Raw genomic sequence first — 8308 nt, 5'->3', positions numbered from 1 at the left:
TAAACGCCACTCTTGAAAAAGGTTTCTGGGCCAAAAATATTGTGATTTAAGTTAGTCTTTGAGCACAATTATTAACTTAAACTTACTTTGGTATGAAACCCAATTGAATATCATGGTTTATGGGATTGGGCCTGAAGGATTGATGAGTTTGAAATCTCAATTTATTGAGTCATGTGTCATTATTTGATTATCACTAAGTTGGCTCAATAAATGTTACAGGATTTGGATCAACAACCTCATCAAGATTATGGATCATAAACCCAAGGCAAAAGGAAAGCAAGGAGAGGCCTCAAAAGCCCAAGAAGCACAACTGAAGCTCAATATAGAAAGTGTATAAATAGGATAGAAGTTAAGTTAGAGGGACCTTGACTTTCACTTTTAGCTAGTTTTCCTTTTCTTTGTAATTGAATTCAGAGCTATGATTCACTAAACCCCCTTTCATTGGGTTAGGGAGCTCTATTGTAATTCAATGAATCAATAATAGTTTATCTTCTTCTTCAATCTTTTCTCTTGAATTTTGTTAGAAAGCTTCTCGATCTAATTCCATTGAGTAGTTGTCTTGGGAAAGAAACTACTCATACTTGGAATCCTTCGGAGCCTTGGGAAAGGAATGGAGGATTCATGCTAGAGAAGCTTTCTCACAGTGGATTGGATTGGGGTTTGGATGGATATTGTGACATGTAATCCTACCAAATTGTGGTTCATGAAATTGTGTGGTATAATCAGTGATCAAGCATCATCTCTTCTTATGAACATTTAAACCAAGGGATTGGGAATTTGTTTGTTTTTAGAGAGCATTGGTGAGCCAAGGAATTGGGATCCAATCATATAAGATTGCCAAGCAAAATTCAATGAATGCATTGGTTGAGGAAGAGATTTACATGTTTTGATTCGGAGATTTCAATATCTCCTAAACCCAATGAATTCCCCATTTCTGATTTCCACTTTCTCTTTACATTCTGCAATTCAATTCTTGCAATCATCCCCATTCCCTTTTAATTTCAGCAATTTACATTCTGCTCTTTAATTCATGCAATTTAAGATTCAGCCATTTAATTTTCTTGTCATTTACTTTTCCCGCCAATTTTACATTCCGCAATTCTCATCTCAAATCTTGATTCCGCTCAACTAGAACACACTTCTAATCCGAATTGCTCACTCAACCAATCCTTGTGGGATTCGACCTCACTCTATTGTGAGTTTTTACTTGACAACGATAACCGGTGCACTTGCCGGAAGGAATTTTGCCGATCGTGCAATTTCCTAAATCGTAGCATAACTAGTTTATGTGCATCAACAGTAAGTTTGAACTTCAGAACCTGGCAATATTCAACCCTTGATCACTAATGTTATTGTGACTCACGTTTTCCAGTAACGCTAGCGACTATGCCAGCGACCTTGTCCACTTCAAAGGGATATAACATGAGTTACAAAGGTCCAATTGAGGTGATTTCAGTTGCATTAGAAAGCTGACATTCAGAGCTTTCCAACGATATATAATACTCTATAGTGGGCATGAAATTAGAGTACAAACAAGAGGCATCTTTTAAGCCCCCAAAACACCAACTGGGTAGCAAGTGTGACGTTAGCCACACTAACTTTAGGACTAATGCCACACTTGTAGCATTAGTATGACTAACGGCAGCAATAACACCAAGTCACCCTGGACCTCAATTTGATTCAGTTCTTTCTCAAGTCCACTTCAAAGCTCAAGCAAGCAAGCCCACAAGTGTCAACCAATCAAGGCCACAAGAAGCATCTAGAATAAGAATTTTCATTTAATTGTAATTTGCTTTTAATTTCATTTTGTAATTTAGGAGAGCCTATATAAGGGCCTTAGTTTTTACATTCAAGGGGGGACTGAAACGAAAATTCTGGAATGGGGGATTGAAGAGGGGTCTTCGGACTCCCTCCCCTCACACACTTTTCCTTTTCTTTCTTTTCTTTGTACTTTTCATTTATGAATTTTGAAGTTTCAATTTTAGTTTTAATCTTCATCTTTACTTTTCTGCAATTTCTTTCTTTTCTATTTTTGTAGAGCAATGATCAACTAACTCTTTTCATTGGGTTATAGAGCTCTGTTGTAATTTGATGGATCACTAATAGTTTTCATTATTCTTCTTCTTTCTTTTCTCTTGATTTTACTTGAAAGCTTTCAATCTTCATCCAATTGGATAGTTGTCTTGGAAAAGAAACTATTCATACTTGGATCTCTTCTGAACCTTGGAAGAGGAATGAAGAGATCATGCTAGAAATGCTTTCTCATGTTGGACCAAATTAGGGTTTGGGCGGATATGGTGACATATGATTCTCCCAATACTTTGATTTGGAAATATATGTGGTATAATCAGTGACTGCACCTGATGAGCGAATAATTTGTACGCTTTTTGGCATTGTTTTTAGTATGTTTTTAGTAGGATCTAGTTACTTTTAGGGATGTTTTCATTAGTTTTTATGTTAAATTCACATTTCTGGACTTTACTATGAGTTTGTGTGTTTTTCTATGATTTCAGGTATTTTCTGGCTGAAATTGAGGGACTTGAGCAAAAATCAGATTCAGAGGTTGAAGAAGGACTGCTGATGCTGTTGGAGTCTGACCTCCCTGCACTCAAAGTGGATTCTCTGGAGCTACAGAACTCAAAATGGTGCGCTTCCAATTGCGTTGGAAAGTAGACATCCAGGGATTTCCCGCAATGTATAATAGTCTATACTTTGAACGCTTTTAGACGACGTAAAAGGGCATTGAACGCTAGTTCTACGCTGCTGTCTGGAGTTTAACGCCAGAAACAAGTCACAAACCAGAGTTGAACGCTAGAAATACGTTACAACCTGGCGTTCAACTCCAGAAAGAGCCTCTGCACGTGTAACATTCAAGCTCAGCCCAAGCACACACCAAGTGGGCCCCGGAAGTGGATTTATGCATCAACTACTTACTTTTGTAAACCCTAGTAGCTAGTTTATTATAAATAGGACTTTTTACTATTGTATTAGACATCCTGGATTGTATTTTGATCCTGTGATCGAGTCTTGGTTACTCCGGTTCCCCTCTGGGACCGAGACCAATGAACTCCATTATCACTTATGTATTTTCAACGGTAGAGTTTCTACACTCCATAGATTAAGGTGTGGAGCTTTGCTGTTCCTCAAAGATTAATGCAAAGTACTACAGTTTTCTATTTAATTCATCTTATTTCGCTTCTAAGATATTCATTCACACTTCAACCTGAATGTGATGAACGTGACAATCATCATCATTCCTTATGAACGTGTGCCTGACAACCACTTCCGTTCTACCTTAGATTGAATGAGTGTCTCTTAGATCTCTTAATCGGAATCTTCGTGGTGTAAGCTAGAATGATGGCGGCATTCAAGAGAATCCAGAAAGTCTAAACCTTGTCTGTAGTATTCCGAGTAGGATTCAATGATTGAATGACTGTGACGAGCTTCAAACTCGCGAGTGCTGGGCGTAGTGACAGACGCAAAAGGAGGGTGAATCCTATTCCAGCATGATCGGGAACCTCAGATGATTAGCCGTGCCGTGACAGGGCATCTTGGACCATTTCCACAAGAGGAGGGGATGTAGCCACTGACAACGGTGATGCCCTTGCATAAAGCCAGCCATAGAAAGGAGTAAGACTGATTGGATGAAGATAGCAGGGAAGCGGAGGTTCAGAGGAACGATTGCATCTCCATACGCTTATCTGAAATTCTCACCAATGATTTACATAAGTATTTCTATCCTTCTTCCATTACTACATTTCGAAAACTACATAACTATTTTATATCCGCCTGACTGAGATTTACAAGGTGACCATAGCTTGCTTCATACCAACAATCTCCGTGGGATCGACCCTTACTCACGTAAGGTTTATTACTTGGACGACCCAGTGCACTTGCTGGTTAGTTATGCGAAGTTGTGAAGATATGTGTAGACCATGGTTCTGTGCATCCGTTTTTGGTGCCATTGCCAGGGAATCAATTTCGAACAATAATTCACAACTTGAGTAACAATTTCGCATACCAAGTTTTTGGCACCGTTGCCGGGGATTGTTCGAGTTTGGACAACTGACGGTTCATCTTGTTGCTCAGATTAGGTAATTTTCTTTTTGTTTTGTTTTCAAAAATTTTTCAAAAATCTTTCAAAAATTTCTCCTTTGTTTTAAAAAAAATTTAAAATAAAAATGTTTTCAAAAATATATTTTTCTTCAGAATTTTTAAGAATGAATCCTAGTGTTTCATGAAGCATGTTGAAGCCTGGCTGGCTGTAAAGCCATGTCTAAATTCTTTTGGACTGAAGTTTTGGCTTAAAATTTAATGAATTACACTCATATTTTGACTAAAGCTTGGCTGGCTATTAAGCCATACCTGACCCTTTGATTGGAGCTTTAGACTAACATGGCAAGATTCCTGGAATTCATATTAAAAATTTTGAATCCTTATTTTTCTTTTTTTTCAAAATGATTTTTGAAAAAAAAATTAAAAGAAAATACAAAAAAATCATAAAATAATAAAAATCAAAAATATTTTGTGTCTCTTGTTTGAGTCTTGAGTCAAGTTATAAGTTTGGTGTCTATTGCATATTCATATTGCATTTTTTGAAAATTCATGCATTCATAGTGTTCTTCATAATCTTCAAGTTGTTCTTGGTCAGTCTTCTTGTTTGATCTTTGCATTTGCATATTTTGTGTCTTTTCTTGTTTTTCATATGTATTCTTGAATTCTTAGTGCCTAAGCATTAAAGATTTCTAAGTTTGGTGTCTTGCATGTTTTCCTTGCATTAAAATTTTTTTCAAAAATAAGTCTTGATGTTCATCTTGACATTCATAGTGTTCTTGGTGTTCATCTTGACATTTATAGCATTCTTGCATGCATTCATTGTTTTGATCTAAAAATTTTCATGCATTGCATCATGTTCATGTTTTTCTCTCTCATCATTAAAAATTCAAAAATAAAGAAAATATATCTTTCCCTCTTTTCTCTCATAAATTTCGAAAATTAGATTTGACTTTTTCAAAAATTTTTAAAAATCAAGTTGTTTCTTATGAGTCAAATCAAATTTTCAATTTAAAAATCTTATCTTTTTCAAAATCTTTTTCAAAAATCAAATCTTTTTCATTTTTCTTAGTTATTTTCGAAAACTCTAAAAATATTTTTCAAAAATCTTTTTCTTAATTTTATCTCAAATTTTCGAAAATAACAATAACAATTAATGTTTTGATTCAAAAATTTCAAGTTTGTTACTTGCTTGTTAAGAAAGATTCAAACTTTAAGTTCTAGAATCATATCTTGTGATTTCTTGTGAATCAAGTCATTAATTGTGATTTTAAAAATCAAATCTTTTTCAAAACTAATTTCAATCATATCTTTTCAAAAATATCTTCTTATCTTATCTTTTTCAAAAAAAAAATTTGATTTTAAAATATCTTTTCTAACTTCTTATCTCCTTATCTTTTCAAAATTGATTTTCAAAATTTGTTTCAACTAACTAACTAACTTTTTGTTTGTTTCCTATCTTTTTTAAAACTACCTAACTAACTCTCTCTCTCTAATTTTCGAAAATATCTTCCCCTCTTTTTCAAAATTTCTTTTTAATTAACTAATTATTTTATTTTTTATTTTAATTTTCGAAAAACTACTAACCCTTTTCAAAATTTTTTTTCGAAAATTACTAACTCTTTTTCAAAAATTATTTTCAAAAATCCTCTCCCTCTCTCATCTTATTCTATTTATTTATTCATCTACTAACATCTCTTCCTCACATCACTCACCAAATTCGAACCCCCTCTTCTATCTGTGTTCGAATTTTTTTTTTTCTTTTTCTACTAACAATAAGGAACCTCTTTACTGTGACATAGAGGATTCCTCTTCTTTTCTGGTTCTCTTCCCATTCTTATGAGCAGGAACAAGGAAAAAGGCATTCTTGTTGAAGCTGATCCAGAACCTGAAAGGACTCTGAAGAGGAAACTAAGAGAAGCTAAATTACAACAATCCAGAGACAACCTTATTGAAAATTTCGAACAAGTAAAGGAGATGGCAGCCGAACCCAACAACAATAATGCAAGGAGAATGCTTGGTGACTTTACTGCACCTAATTCCAATTTACATGGAAGGAGCATCTCCATTCCTACCATTGGAGCAAACAACTTTGAGCTGAAACCTCAGCTAGTTTCTCTGATGCAACAGAACTGCAAGTTTCATGGACTTCCATCTGAAGATCCTTTTCAGTTCTTAACTGAATTCTTGCAGATCTGTGATACTATTAAGACTAATGGAGTAAATCCTGAAGTCTACAGGCTCATGCTTTTCCCATTTGTTGTAAGAGACAGAGCTAGAATACGGTTGGACTCTCAACCCAAAGACAGCCTGAACTCTTGGGATAAGCTGGTCACGGCTTTCTTAGCCAAGTTCTTTCCTCCTCAAAAGCTGAGCAAGCTTAGAGCGGATGTTCAAACCTTCAGACAGAAAGAAGGTGAATCCCTCTATGAAGCTTGGGAAAGATACAAGCAGCTGACCAAAAAGTGTCCTTCTGACATGCTTTCAAAATAGACCATCCTAGATATATTCTATGATGGTTTATCTGAGTTATCAAAGATGTCATTGGATACTTCTGCAGGTGGATCCATTCACCTAAAGAAAACGCCTGCAGAAGCTCAAGAACTCATTGACATGGTTGCTAACAACCAGTTCATGTACACTTCTGAGAGGAATCCTGTAAGTAATGGGACGCCTATGAAGAAGGGAGTTCTTGAAATTGATACTCTGAATGCCATATTGGCTCAGAACAAAATATTGACTCAGTAAGTCAATATGATTTCTCAGAGTCTGAATGGAATGCAAGCTGCATCCAACAGTACTCAAGAGGCTTCTTATGAAGAAGAAGCTTATGATCCTGAGAACCCCGCAATAGCAGAGGTAAATTACATGGGTGAACCATATGGAAACACCTATAATCCATCATGGAGAAATCATCCAAATCTATCATGGAAGGATCAAAGACCTCAACAAGGCTTTAATAATGGTGAAAGAAACAGGTTTAACAATAATAAACCTTTTCCATCATCCACTCAGCAACAGACAGAGAACTCAGAACAAAATACCTCTAATTTAGCGAACTTAGTCTCTGATCTATCCAAGGCCACTGTAAGTTTCATGAATGAAACAAGGTCTTCCATTAGAAATTTGGAAGCACAAGTGGGCCAGCTGAGTAAAAGGATCACTGAAATTCCTCCTAGTACTCTCCCAAGTAATACAGAAGAGAATCCAAAAGGAGAGTGCAAGGCCATTGACATAAGCACCATGGCCGAACCTGTAAGGGAATGAGAGGACGTGAATCCCAAGGAGGAAGACCTCCTGGGACGTCCAGTGATCAATAAGAAGCTTCCCTCTGAGAAACCAAAGGAAATATGAGACTCATCTAGAGACCATAGAGATTCCATTGAACCTCCTTATGCCATTCATGAGCTCTGATGAGTATTCCTCTTCTGAAGAGAATGAGGATGTTACTGAAGAGCAAGCTGCCAAGTTCCTTGGTGCAATCATGAAGCTAAATGCCAAATTATTTGGTATTGAGACATGGGAAGATGAACCTCCCTTGTTCACCAATGAACTAAGTGATCTGGATCAACTGACATTGCTTCAGAAGAGACAAGATCCTGGAAAGTTCATAATACCTTGTACCATAGGCACCATGATCTTTAAGACTCTGTGTGACCTTGGTTCAGGAATAAACCTCATGCCCCTCTCTGTAATAGAGAAACTGGGAATCTATGGGGTGCAAGCTGCTAAAATCTCATTAGAGATGGCAGACAATTCAAGATAACAGGCTTATGGACAAGTAGAGGACGTGTTAGTGAAGGTTGAAGGCCTTTACACCCCTACTGACTTTATAGTCTTGGATACTGGAAAGGAAGTGGATGAATCCATCATCCTAGGAAGACCTTTCCTAGCCACAGCAAGAGCTGTGATTGATCTGGACAGAGGAGAATTGATCCTTCAATTAAATGAGGACAACCTTGTGTTTACAACTCAAGGATCTCTCTCTGCATCCATGGAGAGGAAGCATAAAAAGCTTCTCTCAAAGTAGAGTCAAACAAAGCCCCACAGTCAAACTCTAAGTTTGGTGTTGAGAGGCCACAACCAAACTCTAAGTTTGGTGTCAAACCCCCATATCCAAACTCCAAGTTTGGTGTTGGGAGGTCTCAACAAAGCTCTGCACATCTGTGAGGCTCCATGAGAGCCCACTGTCAAGCTATTGACATTAAAGAAGCGCTTGTTGGGAGGCAACCCAATTTTTATTTATTTATCTAAC

At 36.6% G+C, this 8308-nt stretch overlaps 1 non-coding gene across 1 annotated transcript; it reads right to left on the bottom strand.

Moving 5' to 3' along the window:
- Positions 1-6429: 6429 nt before the first annotated feature.
- LOC112725669 (small nucleolar RNA R71) lies at positions 6430-6537 on the bottom strand. Its single transcript, XR_003164761.1, has one exon. It is a non-coding gene; the product is annotated as a small nucleolar RNA R71 (small nucleolar RNA).
- Between the last annotated feature and the right edge of the window lie 1771 nt (positions 6538-8308).

The sequence above is a fragment of the Arachis hypogaea genome, chromosome 11, assembly GCF_003086295.3.
Source record: "Arachis hypogaea cultivar Tifrunner chromosome 11, arahy.Tifrunner.gnm2.J5K5, whole genome shotgun sequence".
Classification (NCBI taxonomy): Eukaryota; Viridiplantae; Streptophyta; class Magnoliopsida; order Fabales; family Fabaceae; genus Arachis; species Arachis hypogaea.
The sequence above is the reverse complement of the archived record's forward strand: the minus strand, read 5'-3'. Positions and strand labels throughout refer to the sequence as shown.